General features: G+C 40.1%; 1 pseudogene; it reads left to right on the forward strand.

Annotated features, from left to right (window-relative positions):
- The first annotated feature begins 18987 nt into the window (after positions 1-18987).
- On the forward strand, positions 18988-21284 carry LOC137225826 (52 kDa repressor of the inhibitor of the protein kinase pseudogene; annotated as a pseudogene).
- Positions 21285-22002: the final 718 nt, after the last annotated feature.

A 22002-nucleotide genomic window follows, 5' to 3' on the forward strand; every position in this document is an offset into this window, starting at 1 on the left:
ACAAAGAAGGCATTGCAGACAGTGGGAAGATGGTCCATCTTTGGTCAGGCTAAGGGATGGACCATACTTAAAGATCCCTCAGTTCTGAATATTCTTGAGTCAAACCCAAGTCTTTCTGTCTCTGGCTTTCCTAGAAGGGTGACTTCTGTTCATACCCACAATCTCATAGCCAGTGTATCCAGCAAGTAGAATTGAATCCACACTATTTCTGAAGCTATTATGAATTATTAAGTTAAATTGTTGGATTTATTAATTTGGAACTGCAAAAAAGTTAATCTTATTCTTACCTTAGTACAAAGTTTATGTCTTTTACTCTTCTAAAAACTCTTTTAATAGAAGGTCCTCAGGAGGTAACACTTATTTATAGGAATTTCAAGACAATAAGACAATGGGGTGAACTATCCTCCTCACCCCCAAGTCCTATTTTAATATTATTACATTTTTCTATTCTTAAATGGGTCACTGGTCTGGAATCATTGAATATAGAATGGCTAAGAAGAAAAATATATTGAGTTATATCTGGAACTTTCTGTATGAGATAATGTTAAGGAAAAAACTGGAGACATAGCATTAGTTTCTGCATATTTATTTATCAGATACTACTTGCAGAATAAAGATGTGGAATATTGGAATCTGATGAATTAATCAACTTGAAAAAACCTTTCAGAAGGACACAGCAGGGAAAGGAATTATCAGGGAACAAGTTGAATTAAAAGATATTAATTATTGTGAGCCATCGCCTCCTGTTTCTTGTTGTGGTTTTTTCACAGTGTCTATAGTGAAATCAGTAAAATCTAGTTATATTCCATTATAAAAGTATTTGTTCATTATGATTTGGATTATGATTTAAATAATATTAGATTCATTTAATTCCATTGTAAGGCTATAATTTCTGAACACGAATGTTCCATCTTTTTCAAACACATTAAAGGAATTTTTCTAAAGGATAAGAAATTCCTTGCATGTGTATTTCTCTATTTTAAATAGCTTTTTCCTCTTATTATACATAGCAATAATCTTTATTGTAGAAAACTCAGAGAATATAGAAGAGTAGAAAATAAGAATATCAAGTTAACCCATCATCTACCACTCAGAGACAATTATTATTAACATTTTAGTATTTGTATTTACAGGATTTTTGCTGTGTGCACGTGCACACACACACACACACACACACACACACACACTTGTGTATATAGCTATCTATAAACATATATGACATCAATACTCTCCAGCCAAAGACTATTAGCAGCATATCCAAAGTTAAACATGTTGGGCTTATTGCTTGTTGCAACAAAGACCACATACCGTAGGGAAGCACAGGGCACCTCAGTAACAGGGAGTTTGAAACAACTTAGGATTTGGGCTTATGTTAGGTGACTTTAGGGAATTTTAAGGAAACAAAGCCTTGCTGTGAATTGGAGGCAGAGGTGAATGTATGTTTGGGTATCTTAATAAATGTTATCTATAGGGCGGGAAGAATGAATAGAGGTAGAAGCTATAAAGTAGTAAAGAAGCAGCAGTCACTCATATTAGCCAGGATAGACTTCTGGGTCATTTATGTGGCTTGGACAGTGTTCATGTTTGTGTTCAGACAAGACAGTGGTGTGGTTTTGTTGTTGTCTTGAGCCATCATAGTCCCAGAGTGGCCCTGTTCGTGTTAATGTTCTGTGATCTTGTTTATATTCAACAGGAGGACACAGACCGAGCTGGGAGTGCCCGACCAGCTTCTGGATATCAGGGCCTGCTTTCTTCTCTTTCAAAGCTTAGAGAGTTTTGAAACTTACAGGACTTCCCTCCGTCTTTGGAATTTGACTAGTGTAGATCGTGCCATCCGAAATTATTTACTTGGTGACTTGCTCAGTCTTTTGTTTATGGCATCTGAGTTTCCCATGTTGCTTAAGATAGCCTGTCCAACCTGTGAGGTTCCACAAATATTTTTATGTAGGTAGTTATAATATTTTATTATGTTCTTTTTACTTTTAGATATTTAATCCATTTAAGATTTATGTTACATGGTATGAGGTGCTTTTTTTTTAAGAATTTTTTTTTTACGTGAACCATTTTTAAAGTCTTTATTGAATTTGTTGCAATATTGCTTCTGTTTTGTATTTTGGTTTTTTGGCCACAAGGCATGTGGGATTTTAGCTCCCCAAGCAGGGATCGAACCCGCACCCCCTGCATTGGAAGGTGAAGTCTTAACCACTGGACCGCCAAGTAAGTCCCAAGGTGCTTTCTTCTGAATAAATATTCAATTATATCAGCACCATTGTGAACTAAACCATCATAAATTCATTCCTCGGATTTCCTTGTATCTATTTCTGGACACTCTATTCTATTTAATAATTTATTTTTATATTACTGTGCTAATACCTGGCAGTTTGATTGCTGTAGTTTTATAGTAAGTTGTAATTTCTGGTAAAGCAGTTTCCCTTTCACCATTATTCTGATTTTTCAAGAGCTACCAAATGGTCTATTGTATCAGTATAAATACTCCCTATTGGCAGACATATAAGATATGTCCAGTTTATATTTCCTCTTACAAATTTTTAGAACAAGAGTTATTTTCCATCATCTAATATAATTCTATGTGGCACAAATAGAGAACAAAACCACACATTAATGTGTCTCTGATCTGCTATAGGCTCACTTATTAGTAGGTGACACTCTGGTACACAGCTGTATTGTACACATGATTCAGATTCACACTTCCCCCAAATTAACTGCCATGGCTCTATAGTGTTACAATGTGTCAAACCCACAAATGTTAAAACCTTCAGTGTCAAGAACCCACGTAAACAATTTTCACCCTACTGGATTTATCTTACTGGTACGCACAGCCTTCTGACCCTCAGAACTTCAAGGATCAAATGCTTAAACTGACTAATCCCTTTAATATCTTTTTCTAGTGGTAATTCCTGCTCATACCCACTGCCAAATACTATCCCCTAAAGTCTTAAACAAAACTCTTAGAAACAGAGGTATGAGGCAGACAGCTTGGCTTGGCTGGTTCTAACATTGACACGTGACATGGCTTCATCTTCAAAGCCCTTTTGTGTCATGAACTCATGAAAAACAATGTGCAGCTAGAACCTTTGGCCTTCTCCTGTGGCAGCAAGTTCTGACACTGAGAGAGAGATTTGCATTTCATGCTGACCTTCCCCATGATGTTTGCTTGCCTCTTACACATTTTACGAAGTGAAGATTCATTCAATGTCTCTAAGGACTGTTCTACATCAATAGCCTACAATCCAAGAGCATAATTATCAAACTGGAAGTGGATTTACTTACAACAATATAAATTACTTGGTAAGTGTAAAGTAGTGGCTGTTGTTAATGCCAGTGAGAAAATGTGAAAAACTTTACAACAGGGAATGTGAACTTTGTTAAAAACTCTTAAAAATAATGTTAATCACTTGTCAATCACACAGAAAACCAGGATCCTAGCCAGAGTACTGCTGGCTTTCAGTTTCAATTCCTATCAAAGGAACACCTGAGAGACATGATAGTTACCAAAGATCTTTCGAATATGATAAATCCTACTTACAGATCAGGGGGTGGAGCCCCACTCCCACTCATTTTTTTAAACTTGCACTATATCTCATCAACTCCTCATTCAGTTGCATTTATGAGTTGCCTTTTAATGTTATGCCCTTGACTTTCGTTAAAAGCTTCCACCAAAAATATCAACATATAGCTTAGGTCACTACATCTGCGACAGATACATTATTAAACACTTTATGTTCTGTGTATCACTCAGTACCCTCTCTGTAAAGTTGTACCTGATAAATTTTTAAAATTCAATGTTAAAAAAATTGCACTTCCCCAAGGAATTGGTATGCTTCCCTCTCTAGATTGAAAATCATGTCTCTTTATTCTTTAACTTTCAGGAAGTTCACCATCTACCCTGAAGATCATCTATAGTAAATAGAGTGGCCATCTTGGTTTGTGAGTTTATGTTGTTTTTTGACATGGTTTTATTTTTCTACCCTGTTTCTATTTTCTCTGAAAGTTATTCTTTATTGCCATTTCTCTTATATCATTTTATCCGCTTTTGCTGAAATACCTCAATTTTTTTGTGGAATGAAATGTAAAGTTTCCTGCCAAAGTTATCCTCTCCATGAGAAGTTCTGTTTTTTGTTTGTTTGTTTGTTTTTTAAGTAAGAAGTGGATTTATTTAGAGAGAAACATACTCCACAGACAGAGTGTGGGCCATCTCAGAAGGCAAGAGTGGCCAGAAGTTCTGTTTTTGTTTCACCTTATACTGCCCTCCTCCATCTCTGGGTTCCTGGGCACTTAGCGTACCAATCATTTTGATTCCTCCCTTCCACCGTCTCCCCTGCTTTGTTACATAGCTCTCTTGTCTTTCCAGCTATTAAGTGAAGGACGTTGTGTTTTCTGTAGCCCCCGTAGTTCTTGGTACATGGAAGACTCTCACAAATCACTTGAAAAGAAAAGAAAGCAGGGAGAGAAGAAGAGAGGGAGGGAGGAGGAAAGGAATAGCAGTCTGAACTTAATGTAAAAAATACGTGCAGCCTGTAGGGAAGAAGGGGTAAGGAAGAAGTCTATTGGAAATTGAAACAATTATCCAGTAATGAAGGTAATTGCTTAGGTTTGTTTAGCTTAGGGGGGAAGAGAAATTTTTATTATTTTTTAAAATTTATTTCATTGAGGTATAGTTGATTTACAATGTTGTGTTAATTTCTGCTGTACAGCAAAGCGATTCAGTTATACATATATATATTCTTTTTCATATTCTTTTTCATTATGATTTATTACAGGATATTGAATATAGTTCCTTGTGCTATATAGTAAGGCCTTGTTGTTTACCCATTCTATATATAATAGTTTGCATCTGCTAATGCCAAACTCCCAAAATCCTTCCTTTCCCCACGCCCCTCCCCACCTTGGCAACCACAGTCTGTTCTCTATGTCTGTGAGTGTTTCTGTTTCGTAGATAAGTTCATTTCCGTCATATTTTAGATCCCACATATAAGTGATATCATATGGTATTTGTAACAAGTTTTTATTATTGTCTCTATACAACTAGGTTAGGTCACAGTCAGGCAGGAAACACATGCAACTCTATAGCATAACTGAAGAGAGTTTAGTAAAGGGACAATTACAAGGTGTGGACAGGTTCATGAACACTAACAGGGGATGGTGAAGAGCCCTGGGAAAAGCACCAGTAGAAAGCCCAGCTAAAAACATGGCAAAGGAACAATTACCAGAACCCAAAGAGAGTACCTGTAGGAAAGGGGTCCCCAACAAGAGCATGGTCACAAGTAGAAGAAGGATGCAGCCAAACTACAGCTAGGCAAGGAGGGAGCCAAAGGAGTAAATACCCCAAACTCTCTCCTGCCAGCACATCCCATAGAATGGAAGGGGGTGGGTAGTGGATAGAGGGGCAGCCAGAGGATATACAGTGCCCCGCACTTCACTTTCACAGTAAGGGCTTTCTTCAAAAGGATTCTACGTTTATAATTAGGTGAGGAACCGTAGGCCGTGAGGGTGGGGGGAGGAGGGTGGGGAGAGGAGGGTGAGGGGTGGAATTTGACTAGGAATTTGAAATAGGTGGGGTAAAACACAGAGGTAAAAGGCCTAAATCTCTGCAACAGACATACAAAAGCTTCAGAATTCCATAAGAACGTAAATCATCACTTAAGGCTCAAAGGGTCTTTCAAATATTTCAAAGCTTACCTTTGTTTTCAAGACAGTAGAGCTGCCTTCAGGGTCATTTTTAGATTTTTGTCCCACACAGGCTCTTTTTCTTTTGGAGAATCCTCCACCCCTTAACATATCAACCATATTAAAATGTACCCATCATTAATGCAGTTGACTAGTTAACATGTCTTTTTTCGTAGGCATTTGATAAACATCTATTATTTTTCATTTTTGCAAATTCCTTTTTATATTTCAGAGCAAAATTTATTTTTCAGCTCCAAACACATTTTTGGTCCCAAAAGAGCCCTTAATCCTTAGGTCTGTGCCTGCAGTAGTCACTGGATAAAATGAGCCATATGCCTCACTTTGGTGTATGTAAATCTTATTATTTGACAGTAATATCACCACCAGTGAGCATCTGCTTGTGGTTGGATTTGATCTGGTTTAAGGTTTCCTGTCCCAACATCCCAGAAACCCAGCTTATACCTTCTTTAAGATTCCAGTAGTTCTTGAGCTTTGCTTTAATTCCACGTATAAATGTCATGTCACCTTCTGAGGTCCTTCCGGGAAAGACATGACGTGTGTTTCTATGAGCTCACTCTTGGACTTCTCACATATTTCTTAGAAAACACGATTCTGGATATTCAGCTGGGTAGTTAGATAATGGATCAAATTAATATTAGCAAGCACAGAAATGATTTTCTTTTATGTCATGTTTGGCAGCAGCAAACAAACTAAATGCTTACCATCTGTCAGATTCTCACTGTCCTGGGCACTATCACATTCATTCTGTCATTTGTTTTCCTTCTCTTCAAGGGTTAAAGGTAAAATGTCTTCCTCCTGCTCTTCACCCCCTTCTTCTGCACTGGGGTCCTGAGCATTGCTGTTGTTTATTTGCTTATGTTTTGGGTCCTGTTCAGAAGTTTCATCAATTTTTTTCTGTTTCAGCGTCCTCATTTCATCTTCACTCAATTCTTTTATTCATTTTCTGTGTCTACTGTGTGGATTATTCAAATGGCTGATAAGATCAAATGTTGTTGGTATTGCATTATCTCGAAGAACTGGCCTATAAGGACTAGTTCTACAGATCACAGACGTCTCCAAGTGTTTGGCACACAATCGATAATGTTTATCTAGTTGATCGGGTGTTTTATCTTTTAAGTCGGCTTTCCTACAATTCTCCACCCACTTCTGGCATCTGGCTGGATCCCGCGGCAACCTGAAAAAGGCCAGGTCCAACCCCGAGCTCTGCCGCGTGCAGTTGGGGGCCGGGCAGAAGTTCGGCATCATGTCTGACTGCCGGCCGGCCCAGTGCTCCCCTCCCCCTTCCTCAGGGCAGCCCACCGGCCCGCCTGTCGGGGCCAGGGAGGGGAGCCAGGCCGCCGGCCGGCTCGTTAGGGCCTGTATATATGCTTTTAGATTCACTTGACCTCATATGAAGCATGTTGATGTATTGTTATGTTTGTTAGAACCAAAATCAAACCACTTTAATTCTTATGGGAATTAGACGGAATGAATGAATACAGTCTTGAAGCTTGTGTCATCTTGACGTGGTGCAATACAGAGAGCTCAAGAGCAGGGAAGATGGACCATATATATTACAGACATAAGGTCACGTGTCTATCCTCCAAAGCTGCTTATCTACTCACTGTGTTTGGACGTTTTTAGACTTTGCAGTATGGTCAAGATACTTGCCTTTTGGCGTTTACATCCTTATATGACATTCAGAGTTAAGAAGGAAGGAAGAAAGGAAGGGAAGGGGAAGGGAGGGGAGGGGAGGGGAGGGGAGGGGAAGGGAGGGGAGGGGAGGGGAGGAAGAGACCAGTTAGTAAATAGCTAATATACTACTCTGGAAAGAGTCCATGTTATTGGATTAGTGAACAATACTGGACAATATGTGATATCATGCTAAGCATTAGCTTTAAAATTAAATATTCCATAGTTGGCATATAGTAAGCTAGCCCAGTGGAAACCAAATACTACTCAGATTTGGGGAGTTTGCTGATGCAGTAAGATCTTAATTTACCACCTTAACAGTGGGGAGGAGTCCCACAGATAATCCAAAACAGCTGATGATTCAAATATACTGCCTACTTAGTTTTGGAATGCATGGTGTGATTCTCTTTTTGAACAGTATAGTCATAGCAATTCAATAAATATTTATTAAGCATATGCTCGGTGCTGAATACTGTGCTAAATTATTATAATTTGGGATTCTACCATTGCTTATTGGCTCAACAAATATCTAATGAGTGGAGACTTTTGCCAGGCATTGTGCTAGGTGATGGCTAAACAGTGGTGACCAACAAGACAGTTATGGTTCCTGTACTTTTGGAGACTGTGGTTCACATAAACTACTAATAAATTCTCAGTAATCTACGACTGAAACCTAGACTAGGATATGTGTAAAACTCCGGCAGTGTCTCCATCTACACAACTGTGGTTGCTCTCAGACTTTGTTTATACTCCATTGGACCAGTTACCAAAGGAAGGACTTATTGGGGGTTATTTGAGAAATGGGTACAGTTTTCAAGACTAATGTAATAGTCCTTTGTGAGAGGAAAGAGTAAAATTAAGGTCTCTTATAATTCATTAAATTTTTTTGTGCATTCTTACTGTGTTAAACACGATTCAAGCACTGGGATTATAGCAATGCATGCAATAGACAGAATCTCTGCTCTCAAGGAGATAATTAGCACAGTAATATGTGGTAATAGTATAGCTATAAAGTCCCTTCCACTCATAAAGTGTTTCAAAGTGAAATATAGGCTTATCATTGAGCTATTTTTACACAGAGAAGTAGAAAAGCAAATTCAGGAAGTGCACAGGGAAGAATGCGCTGACCCAAACAACCCGTTCTGTGGATAGGCGTCTGTGTTCCTTGAGTTACAAAGGCAAGCAAACCTACATCAGGGACATGGGGGACAAGGAAGTGCTGCTTAAGATTTGAGGCTTCTCTTTGTCCTACTTTTTTACTACCTCCAGTTACAGGTGCTTTAGTAGTAAGATTGAATTAATTGCTTTCTACAATTGTTTACAGGTGTACTAACAGTCACATTTAATGGCACATTAAATACGAAAAGTTTATTTTAGACACGTGTGATACTTCTATCAAAATTAGAAAGATCAAAAAGTTGGTCTTACCCTGCCGAAGAGGCAAGAGACTTTTTCTTCCCTCTTTGTTTCCTGGCGCGCAAGGAGAGGGGATTAAGAGCGCTGCTTAAAGGAGCTCCAGAGACGGATGCGAGCCACGGCTAACAGCGCGGACCCCAGAGACGGGCATGAGACGCTAAGGCTGCTGCTGCCGCCACCAAGAAGCCTCTGTGCGAGCACAGGCCACTCTCCACACCTCCCTTCCGGGGAGCCTGTGCAGCCAGCCACTGCCAGGGTCCCGGGATCCAGGGACACCTTCCCCGGGAGAACGCACGGCGCGCCTCAGGCTGGTACAACGTCATAACCGGCCTCTGCCGCCGCAGGCTCGCCCCTCACTCCGTGTCCCTCCCACATACCCCCGGCCTGAGTGAGCCAGAGCCCCCGAATCAGCGGCTCCTTTAACCCCGTCCTGTCTGAGCGAAGACCAGACGCCCTCCGGCGACCTACACGCAGAGGCGGGGCCAAATCCAAAGCTGAACCCCGTGAGCTGTGCGAACAAAGAAGAGAAAGGGAAATCTCTCCCAGCAGCCTCAGAAGCAGCGCATTAAAGCTCCACAATCAACTTGATGTACCCTGCATCTGTGGAATATATGAATAGACAACCAATCATCCCAAATTAAGGAGGTGGACTTTGAGAGCAAGATTTATGATTGTTTCCTCTTTTTGTGAGTGTGTATACGTATGCTTCTGTGTGAGATTTTGTCTGTATAGCTTTGCTTTCACCATTTGTCCTAGGGCTGTATCTCTGTTTTTTTTACTTAAAACTTTTTTAAAATATTTTTTTATTTTAATAACTTTATTTTACCTTAGTATATTTTATTTAATCCTCTTTCTTTCTTTCTTTCCCTCCTTCCTTCCTCCCTCCCTCCCTCCTTCTCTCTCTCTCTCTCTCTCTCTCTCTTTCTTTCTTTCTACTTTTTCTCCCTTTTATTCTGAGCGTGTGGATGAAAGGCTCTTGGTGCTGCAGCCAGGAGTCAGTGCTCTGCCTCTGAGGTGGGAGAGCCAAGTTCAGGACACTGGTCCACAAGAGACCTCCCAACTCCACGTAATATCAAACGGCAAAAATCTCCCAGAGATCTCCATCTCAACACCAACACCCAGCTTCACTCAACGACCAGCAAGCTACAGTGCTAGACACCCTATGTCAAACAAATAGCAAGACAGGAACACAACCCCACCCATTAGCAGAGAGGCTGCCTAAAATCATAAGTCCACAGACACCCCAAAACACACCACCATACGTGGACCTGCCCACCAGAAAGACAAGATCCAGCCTCATCCACGAGAACACAGGCACTAGTCCCCTCCACCAGGAAGCCTACACAACCCACTGAACCAACTTTAGACACTGGGGACACACACCAAAAACAACGGGAACTACGAACCTGCAGCCTGTGAAAAGGAGACCCCAAACACAGTAAGATAAACAAAATGAGAAGACAGAAAAACACACAGCAGATGAAGGAGCAAGATAAAAACCCACCAGACCTAACAAATGAAGAGGAGATAGGCAATCTACCTGAAAAAGAATTCAGAATAATGATAGTAAAGATGATCCAAAATCTTGGAAATAGAATAGAGAAAATACAAGAAACATTTAACAAGGACCTAGAAGAACTAAAGATGAAACAAGCAACGATGAACAACACAATAAATGAAATAAAAAATACTCTAGAAGGGATCAATACCAGAATAACTGAGGCAGAAGAACAGATAAGTGCCCTGGAAGATAAAATAGTGGAAATAGCTACTGCAGAGCAGAATAAAGAAAATAGAATGAAAAGAACTGAGGACAGTCTCAGGGACCTCTGGGACAACATTAAATGCACCAACATTCGAATTATAGGGGTTCCAGAAGAAGAAGAGAAAAAGAAAGGGATTGAGAAAATATTTGAAGAGATTATAGTTGAAAACTTCCCTAATATGGGAAAGGAAATAGTTAATCAAGTCCAGGAAGCACAGAGAGTCCCATACAGGATAAATCCAAGGAGAAACATGCCAAGACACATATTAATCAAACTGTCAAAAATTAAATACAAAGCAAACATATTAAAAGCAGCAAGGGAAAAACAACAAATAACACACAAGGGAATCCCCATAAGGTTAACAGCTGATCTTTCAGCAGAAACTCTGCAAGCCAGAAGGGACTGGCAGGACATATTTAAAGTGATGAAGGAGAAAAACCTACAACCAAGATTACTCTACCCAGCAAGGATTTCATTCAGATTTGATAGAGAAATTAAAACCTTTACAGACAAGCAAAAGCTGAGAGAGTTCAGCACCACCAAACCAGCTTTACAACAAATGCTAAAGGATCTTCTCTAGGCAAGAAACACAAGAGAAGGAAAAGACCTACAATAACAAACGCAAAACAATTAAGAAAATGGGAATAGGAACATACATGTCGATAATTACCTTAAATGTAAATGGATTAAATGCTCCAACCAAAAGACACAGACTGACTGAATGGATACAAAAACAAGACCCATATATATGCTGTCTACAAGAGACCCACTTCAGACCTAGAGACACATACAGACTGAAAGTTAGGAGATGGAAAAAGATATTCCATGCAAATGGAAACCAAAAGAAAGCTGGAGTAGCAATTCTCATATCAGACAAAATAGACGTTAAAATAAAGACTATTAGAAGAGACAAAGAAGGAAACTGAATAATGATCAAGGCATCGATCCAAGAAGAAGATATAACAATTGTAAATAACTTTATTTTATTTTAACTTACTTTATTTTCTTTTATCCTCTTTCTTTCTTTCTTTCTACTTTTTCTCCCTTTTATTCTGAGCCGTGTGGATGAAAGGCTCTTGGTGCTGCAGCCAGGAGTCAGTGCTGTGCCTCTGAGGTGGGAGAGCCAACTTCAGGACACTGGTCCACAAGAGACCTCCCAGCTCCACATAATATCAAACGGCAAAAATCTCCCAGAGATCTCCATCTCAACACCAACACCCAGCTTCACTCAACGACCAGCAAGCTACAGTGCTGGACACCCTATGCAGCCCGCATAAGCACCCAACATAGGAGCACTTCGATACATAAGGCAAATACTAACAGCCATAAAAGGGGAAATCGACAGTAACACATTCATAGTAGGGGACTTTAACACCCCACTTTCACCAATGGACAGATCATCCAAAATGAAAATAACTAAGGAAACACAAGCTTTAAGTGATACATTAAACAAGATGGACTTAATAGATATTTATAGGACATCTTCCCCCAAACCCTTTGAGGTAGATATTATAATCCCCAATTTACAACTGACAAATCTGAGACTCCAAAATTCGAGTTGCCTAAGCCCGTGTAGGGTAGGAGCAAAATTCCACATGCCCCTGGAGTCAGTGCTACTAAGATACACAAGACCAACTTTTCTTTTTTTTTTTTTTTACATCTTTATTGGAGTATAATTCCTTTACAATGGTGTGTTAGTTTTTTGGTTTTTTTTTTTTTTTTTACATCTTTATTGGAGTATAATTGCTTTACAATGGTGTGTTAGTTTCTGCTTTATAACAAAGTGAATCAGTTATACATATACATATGTTCCCATATCTCTTCCCTCTTGCGTCTCCCTCCCTCCCACCCTCCCTATCCCACCCCTCTAGGTGGTCACAAAGCACCGAGTTGATCTCCCTGTGCTATGCAGCTGCTTCCCACTAGCTATCTATTTTACGTTTGGTAGTGTATATACGTCCATGCCACTCTCTCACTTTGTCACAGCTTGCGCTTCCCCCACGCCATATCCTCAAGTCTATTCTCTAGTAGGTCTATGTCTTTATTTCGGTCTTACCCCTAGGTTCTTCATGGCATTTTTTTTTCTTAAATTCCATATATATGTGTTAGCATACGGTATTTGTCTTTCTCTTTCTGACTTACTTCACTCTGTATGACAGACTCTAAGTCCATCCACCTCATTACAAATAGCTCAATTTCGTTTTTTTTATGGCTGAGTAATATTCCATTGTATATATGTGCCACATCTTCTTTATCCATTCATCCGATGATGGACACTTAGGTTGTTTCCATCTCCTGGCTATAGTAAATAGAGCTGCAATGAACATTTTGGTACATGACTCTTTTTGAATTATGGTTTTCTCAGGGTATATGCCCAGTAGTGGGATTGCTGGGTCATATGGTAGTTCTATATATAGGTTTTTAGGGAACCTCCATACTGTTCTCCATAGTGGCTGTACCAATTCATATTCCCACCAGCAGTGCAAGAGTGTTCCCTTTTCTCCACACCCTTTCCAGCATTTATTGTTTCTAGATTTTTTGATGATGGCCATTCTGACAGGTGTGAGATGATAGCTCATTGTCATTTTGATTTCTCTAATGATTAATGATGTTGAGCATTCTTTCATGTATTTGTTGGCTCATATGTTTATTTTTGTTTTAATTTCCATTTCTCTAGGAGGTGGGTCAAAAAGGATCTTGCTGTGATTTATGTCATAGAGTGTTCTGCCTATGTTTTCCTCTAAGAGTTTGGTGGTTTCTGGCCTTACATTTAGGTCTTTAATCCATTTTGAGCTTATTTTTGTGTATGGTGTTAGGGAGTGATCTAATCTCATACTTTTACATGTACCTGTCCAGTTTTCCCAGCACCACTTATTGAAGAGGCTGTCCTTTCTCCACTGTACATTCCTGCCTCCTTTATCAAGATAAGGTGACCATATGTGCTTGGGTTTATCTCTGGGATTTCTATCCTGTTCCATTGATCTATATTTCTGTTTTTGTGCCAGTACCATACTGTCTTGATTACTGTAGCTTTGTAGTATAGTCTGAACTCAGGGAGCCTGATTCCTCCAGCTCTGTTTTTCGTTCTCAAGATTGCTTTGGCTATTCGGGGTCTTTTGTGTTTCCATACAAATTGTGAAATTTTTAGTTCTAATTCTGTGAAAAATGCCAGTGGTAGTTTGATAGGGATTGCATTGAATCTGTAGATTGCTTTGGGTAGTAGAGTCATTTTCACAATGTTGATTCTTCCAATCCAAGAACATGGTATATCTCTCAATCTATTTGTATCATCTTTAATTTCTTTCATCAGTGTCTTATCCTTCTCTGCATACAGGTCTTTTGTCTCCTTAGGTAGGTTTATTCCTAGATATTTTATTGTTTTTGTTGCAGTGGTAAATGGGAGTGTTTTCTTGATTTCACTTTCAGATTTTTCATCATTAGTGTATAGGAATGCCAGAGATTTCTGTGCATTAATTTTGTATCCTGCTACTTTACCAAATTTATTGATTAGCTCTAGTAGTTTTCTGGTGGCGTCTTTAGGACTCTCTATGTGTAAGTATCATGTCATCTGCAAACAGTGACAGCTTTACGTCTTCTTTTCCAATTTGGATTCCTTTTATTTCCTTTTCTTCTCTGATTGCTGTGGCTAAAACTTCCAAAACTATGTTGAATAAGAGTGGTGAGAGTGGGCAACCTTGTCTTGCTCCTGAGCTTAGTGGAAATGGTTTCAGTTTCTCACCATTGAGGATGATGATGGCTGTGGCTTTGTCATATATGGCCTTTATTATGTTGAGGAAAGTTCCCTCTATGCCTACTTTCTGGAGGGTTTTTCAATACCCATAAATGGGTATTGAATTTTGTCAAAAGCTTTCTCTGCATCTATTGAGATGATCATATGGTTTTTCTCCTTCAATTTGTTAATATGGTGTATCACATTGATTTATTTGCGTATATTGAAGAATCCTTGCATTCCTGGAATAAACCCCACTTGATCATGGTGCATGATCCTTTTAATGTGCTGTTGGATTCTGTTTGCTAGTATTTTGTTGAGGATTTTTGCATGTATGTTCATCAGTGATATTGGCCTGTAGTTTTCTTTCTTTGTGACATCCTTGTCTGGTTTTCGTATCAGGGTGACGGTGGCCTCGTAGAATGAGTTTGGGAGTGTTCCTCCCTCTGCTATATTTTGGAAGAGTTTGAGAAGGACAGGTGTTAGCTCTTCTCTACATGTTTCAAAGAACTCGCCTGTGAAGCCATCTTGTCCTGGGCTTTTGTTTGTTGGAAGATTTTTAATCACAGTTTCAATTTCAGTGCTTGTGATTGGTCTGTTCATATTTTCTATTTCTTCCTGATTCAGTCTTGACAGTTTATGCATTTCTAAGAATTTTTCCATTTCTTCCAGATTGTCCATTTTATTGGCATAGAGCTGCTTGTAGTAATCTCTCATGATCTTTTGTACTTCTGCAGTGGCAGTTGTTACTTTTCCTTTTTCATTTCTAATTCTATTGATTTGAGTCTTCTCCCTTATTTTCTTGATGAGTCTGGCTAATGGTTTATCAAGTTTGTTTATCTTCTCAAAGAACCCGCTTTTAGTTTTATTGATCTTTGCTATCGTTTCCTTCATTTCTTTTTCATTTACTTCTGGTCTGATCTTTATGATTTCTTTCCTTCTGCTAACTTTGGGCTTTTTTTGTTCTTCTTTCTCTAATTGCTTTCGGTGCAAGGTTAGGTTGTTTATTCGAGACGTTTCCTGTTTCTTAATGTAGGATTGTATTGCTATAAACTTCCCTCGTAGAACTGCTTTTGTTGCATCCCATAGGTTTTGGGTCGTCATGTCTCAATTGTCATTTGTTTCTAGGTATTTTTTTATTTCCTCTTTGATTTCTTCACTGATCACTTTGTTATTAAGTAGTGTATTGTTTAGCCTCCATGTGTTTGTATTTTTTACACATCTTTTCCTGTAATGGGTAACTAGTCTCATAGAATTGTGATCAGAAAAGGTACTTGATACAATTTCAGTTTTCTTAAATTTACCAAGGCTTGATTTGTGACCCAACATATGATCTATCCTGGAGAATGTTCCATGAGCACTTGAGAAAAATGTGTATTCTGTTGTTTTCGGATGGAATGTCCTATAAATATCAATTAAGTCCATCTTGTTTAATGTATCATTTAAATCTTGTGTTTCCTTATTTATTTTCATTTTGGATGATCTGTCCATTGGTGAAAGTGGGGTGTTAAAGTCCCCTACTATGAATGTGTTACTGTCGATTTCCCCTTTTATGGCTGTTAGTATTTGCCTTATGTATTGAGGTGCTCCTACGTTGGGTGCTTATGCGGGCTGCATAGGGTGTCCAGCACTGTAGCTTGCTGGTCGTTGAGTGAAGCTGGGTGTTGGTGTTGAGATGGAGATCTCTGGGAGATTTTTGCCGTTTGATATTATGTGGAGCTGGGAGGTCTCTTGTGGACCAGTGTCCTGAAGTTGGCTCTCCCACCTCAGAGGCACAGCACTGACTCCTGGCTGCAGCACCAAGAGCCTTTCATCCACACGGCTCAGAATAAAAGGGAGAAAAAGTAGAAAGAAAGAGAGAAAGAGAGAAAGAGAGAAAGAGAGAAAGAGAGAAAGAGAGAGAGAGAGAGAGAGAGAGAGAGAGAGAGGGAGGGAGGGAGGGACGGAGAGAGGAAGGAAGGAAGGAAGGGGAAAGGAAGGAAGGAAGGAGGGAAAGAAAGAGGATAAAATAGAATATACTAAGGTAAAATAAAGTTATTAAAATAAAAAAATATTTTAAAAAAGTTTTAAGTAAAAAAAAAACAGAGAGATACAGCCCTAGGACAAATGGTGAAAGCAAAGCTATACAGACAAAATCTCACACAGAAGCATACATACGTATACACACTCACAAAAAGAGGAAACAATCATAAATCTTGCTCTCAAAGTCCACCTCCTTAATTTGGGATGATTGGTTGTCTATTCATATATTCCACAGATGCAGGGTACATCAAGTTGATTGTGGAGCTTTAATGCGCTGCTTCTGAGGCTGCTGGGAGAGATTTCCCTTTCTCTTCTTTGTTCGCACAGCTCCCGGGGTTCAGCTTTGGATTTGGCCCCGCCTCTGCGTGTAGGTCGCCGGAGGGCGTCTGGTCTTCGCTCAGACAGGACGGGGTTAAAGGAGCCGCTGATTTGGGGGCTCTGGCTCACTCAGGCCGGGGGGGTGGGAGGGGCATGGAGTGCGGGGCGGGCCTGCGGCGGCAGAGGCCGGCATGACGTTGTACCAGCCTGAGGCGCGCCGTGCGTTTTCCCGGGGAAGTTGTCCCTGGATCCCGGGACCCTGGCAGTGGCTGGCTGCACAGGCTCCCCGGAAGGGAGGTGTGGAGAGTGGCCTGTGCTCGCACAGAGGCTTCTTGGTGGCGGCAGCAGCAGCCTTAGCGTCTCATGCCCGTCTCTGGGGTCCGCGCTGTTAGCCGTGGCTCGCATCCGTCTCTGGAGCTCCTTTAAGCAGCGCTCTTAATCCCCTCTCCTTGCGCGCCAGGAAACAAAGAGGGAAGAAAAAGTCTCTTGCCTCTTCGGCAGGGTAAGACCAACTTTTTGATCTTTCTAATTTTGATAGAAGTATCACACGTGTCTAAAATAAACTTTTCGTATTTAATGTGCCATTAAATGTGACTGTTAGTATACCTGTAAACAATTGTAGAAAGCAATTAATTCAATCTTACTACTAAAGCACCTGTAACTGGAGGTAGTAAAAAAGTAGGACAAAGAGAAGCCTCAAATCTTAAGCAGCACTTCCTTGTCCCCCATGTCCCTGATGTAGGTTTGCTTGCCTTTGTAACTCAAGGAACACAGACGCCTATCCACAGAACGGGTTGTTTGGGTCAGCGCATTCTTCCCTGTGCACTTCCTGAATTTGCTTTTCTACTTCTCTGTGTAAAAATAGCTCAATGATAAGCCTATATTTCACTTTGAAACACTTTATGAGTGGAAGGGACTTTATAGCTATACTATTACCACATATTACTGTGCTAATTATCTCCTTGAGAGCAGAGATTCTGTCTATTGCATGCATTGCTATAATCCCAGTGCTTGAATCGTGTTTAACACAGTAAGAATGCACAAAAAAATTTAATGAATTATAAGAGACCTTAATTTTACTCTTTCCTCTCACAAAGGACTATTACATTAGTCTTGAAAACTGTACCCATTTCTCAAATAACCCCCAATAAGTCCTTCCTTTGGTAACTGGTCCAATGGAGTATAAACAAAGTCTGAGAGCAACCACAGTTGTGTAGATGGAGACACTGCCGGAGTTTTACACATATCCTAGTCTAGGTTTCAGTCGTAGATTACTGAGAATTTATTAGTAGTTTATGTGAACCACAGTCTCCAAAAGTACAGGAACCATAACTGTCTTGTTGGTCACCACTGTTTAGCCATCACCTAGCACAATGCCTGGCAAAAGTCTCCACTCATTAGATATTTGTTGAGCCAATAAGCAATGGTAGAATCCCAAATTATAATAATTTAGCACAGTATTCAGCACCGAGCATATGCTTAATAAATATTTATTGAATTGCTATGACTATACTGTTCAAAAAGAGAATCACACCATGCATTCCAAAACTAAGTAGGCAGTATATTTGAATCATCAGCTGTTTTGGATTATCTGTGGGACTCCTCCCCACTGTTAAGGTGGTAAATTAAGATCTTACTGCATCAGCAAACTCCCCAAATCTGAGTAGTATTTGGTTTCCACTGGGCTAGCTTACTATATGCCAACTATGGAATATTTAATTTTAAAGCTAATGCTTAGCATGATATCACATATTGTCCAGTATTGTTCACTAATCCAATAACATGGACTCTTTCCAGAGTAGTATATTAGCTATTTACTAACTGGTCTCTTCCTCCCCTCCCCTCCCCTCCCCTCCCCTCCCCTTCCCTCCCCTCCCTTCCCCTTCCCTTCCTTTCTTCCTTCCTTCTTAACTCTGAATGTCATATAAGGATGTAAATGCCAAAAGGCAAGTATCTTGACCATACTGCAAAGTCTAAAAACGTCCAAACACAGTGAGTAGATAAGCAGCTTTGGAGGATAGACACGTGACCTTATGTCTGTAATATATATGGTCCATCTTCCCTGCTCTTGAGCTCTCTGTATTGCACCACGTCAAGATGACACAAGCTTCAAGACTGTATTCATTCATTCTGTCTAATTCCCATAAGAATTAAAGTGGTTTGATTTTGGTTCTAACAAACATAACAATACATCAACATGCTTCATATGAGGTCAAGTGAATCTAAAAGCGTATATACAGGCCCTAACGAGCCGGCCGGCGGCCTGGCTCCCCTCCCTGGCCCCGACAGGCGGGCCGGTGGGCTGCTCTGAGGAAGGGGGAGGGGAGCACTGGGCCGGCCGGCAGTCAGACTATGATGCCGAACTTCTGCCCGGCCCCCAACTGCACGCGGAAGAGCTCGCGGTTGGACCTGGCCTTTTTCAGGTTGCCGCGGGATCCAGCCAGATGCCAGAAGTGTGTGGAGAATTGTAGGAGAGCCGACTTAAAAGATAAAACACCCGATCAACTAGATAAACATTATCGATTGTGTGCCAAACACTTGGAGACGTCTGTGATCTGTAGAACTAGTCCTTATAGGACAGTTCTTCGAGATAATGCAATACCAACAATATTTGATCTTATCAGCCATTTGAATAATCCACACAGTAGACACAGAAAATGAATAAAAGAATTGAGTGAAGATGAAATGAGGATGCTGAAACAGAAAAAAATTGATGAAACTTCTGAACAGGACCCAAAACATAAGCAAATAAACAACAGCAATGCTCAGGACCCCAGTGCAGAAGAAGGGGGTGAAGAGCAGGAGGACCTTTAACCCTTGAAGAGAAGGAAAACAAAGAATACTTAAAATCTTTATTTGAAATTTTGATTCTTATCGGAAAACAGACCATACCTCTGGATGGACATGAAGCTGATGAAATCCCAGAAGGTCTCTTTACTCCTGATAACTGTCAAGCCCTGCTGGAGTGCCGGATCCATTCTGGTGAAGAGGTTCTGAGAAAGTGCTTTGAGACAACGGCAGTGAACACATTATTCTGTTCGAAAACACAGCAGAAAAAGATGGTAGGGATCTGTGAGAGCTGCATTCGAGAAGAAACCCTCAGGGAAGTGAGAGACTCTCATTTCTTTTCCATCATCATGGATGATGTGATGGACATAACAGGGGAAGAGCACCTGCCTGTGTTGGTGAGGTTTGTTGACGAATCTCACACCTGAGAGGAATTTGTGGGCTTCCTGCCTTATGAAGCTGATGCAGAAATTTCGGCTATGAAATCTCACACTACAGTAACTGAGAAGTGAGGATTAAACATGGAGTACTGTCGTGGCCAGGCTTACATTTGTGTCCAGTGGATTTTCTTCCAAAATGAAAGTTTTTGCTTCTAGACTTTTAGAGAAATATCCACAAGCTATCTACACACTCTGCTCTTCCTGTACCTTAAATATGTGGTTGGCAAAATCAGTGCCTGTTATGGGAGTATGTGTCCCATTAGGATCAGCTGAGGAAGTTTGTTCTTTCTTCCATCGACCAGCACAACTGCTTTTAGAGCTTGACAGTGTAATTTCTGTCCTCGTTCAGAACGATGAAGAAAGGGGCAAAGAACTGAAGGAAATTCGCCATTCTCAGTGGCCAGGCAGGCATGATGCTTTTGAAATCTTAGTGGACCTCCTACAAGCACTTATTTTATGTTTAGATGGTATAATAGCAATACAAATGTTAGATGGAATAACTGCATGGCTGGCCGAGCATTTGTACTCTGTAGTGTGGTAACAGATTTTGATTTCATCGTTACCATTGTTCTTTAAAATGTCCTATCTTTTACAAGAGGCTTTGGGAAAAATCTTCAGGGGCAGACCTGAAGGTCATCAGACCTCTGATGTCTTCTTTGCAGCTAGTAGTTTCACGGCAGGGCTACATTCACAAAATGAAGTGATGGAAAATATCGAAGTTTATCATGAATTTTGGTTTTAGAAAGCCACAAATTTGGCAACCAAACTTGATATTCAGATGAAACTCCCAGGGAAATTTCTCAGAGCTCATCACAGTAACCTGGAATCTCAGCTAACCTCTGAGAGTTACTACAAAGAAACTCTAAATGTTCCAACAGTGGAACACATTATTCAGGACCTGAAAGATATATTCTCAGAACAGCACCTCAGAGCTCTTAAATGCTCATCTCTGGTACACTCTGTCATGGGACAGCTCAAATTCAATACATCAGAGGAGTATCATGCTGACATGTACAGAAGTGATTTACCTAATCCTGACACACTCTCTGCTGGGCTGCGTTGTTGGAGAATCAAGTGGAAACACAGAGGGAAAGATGTAGAACTTCCACCCACTACTTATGAAGCCCTTCATCTGCCAGACATCAAGTTTTTTCCTAATGTTTATGCATTATTGAAGGTTCTGTGTATTCTTCCTGTGATGAAGGTTGAAAATGAACACTATGAAAATGGGCAAAAGCATCTCAAAGCATACCTGAGGAACACTTTGACAGACCAAAGGTCAAGTAACCTGGCTTTGCTTAACATAAATTTTTATATAAAACATGATTTGGATTTAATGGTGGATAAGTGTACAAGTAAGCACACAAGTGTACAAGTAAGTCAGAGCTTCCTACAGATAATTCAGAAACCAATGAAAATACCTGAGACTTTTTTTTTAACATCTTTATTGGAGTATAATTGCTTTACAATGGTGTGTTAGTTTCTGCTTTATAACAAAGTGAATCAGCTATACATATACATATATCCCCATATCTCCTCCCTCTTGTGTCTCCCTCCCACCCTCCCTATCCCACACTGCTAGGTGGTCACAAAGCACCAAGCTGATCTCTCTGTGCTATGTGGCTGCTTCCCACTAGCTATCTATTTTACATTTGGTAGTGTATATATGTCCATGAAGATACCTAAGAGACTTTTAAAATAGGCTTTCTCTTATATATGATATTTGAAAAAAACTGTAAGAAATTTGAAAATATCTTACAGAAAAGTTGTAAGGTGTACGTAGGCCACTTAATCACTGAATATCTTGACCTGTAGGCCCCCCATTGAGTACATTAGTCATTGATAATCTGCCTGTTTAAATGGCCCGTTTCAACTCCCATACTTTGGAGACCTAACTGTTCTTCCAGAAGATAGCATTGAAAGTACCATGTTACACTCTGTGATCTATGCTAATGGCACTTTGGAATTGTATTAGTTAAGTCATTTTAGACATAACATTTATCACTGTGGATCCAATTGTCAAGTATTGAGTTATCAGTTCTTTGAAGAAATAAATTGTGAGGAGGTATGGGAGGAAGGAATACAGTTTATAAACATTACAATGAAGCTCATGACTGACCTTTGAATATTAGGAGTTTTAAGT

The sequence above is a fragment of the Pseudorca crassidens genome, chromosome 6, assembly GCF_039906515.1.
Source record: "Pseudorca crassidens isolate mPseCra1 chromosome 6, mPseCra1.hap1, whole genome shotgun sequence".
Taxonomy (NCBI): Eukaryota; Metazoa; Chordata; class Mammalia; order Artiodactyla; family Delphinidae; genus Pseudorca; species Pseudorca crassidens.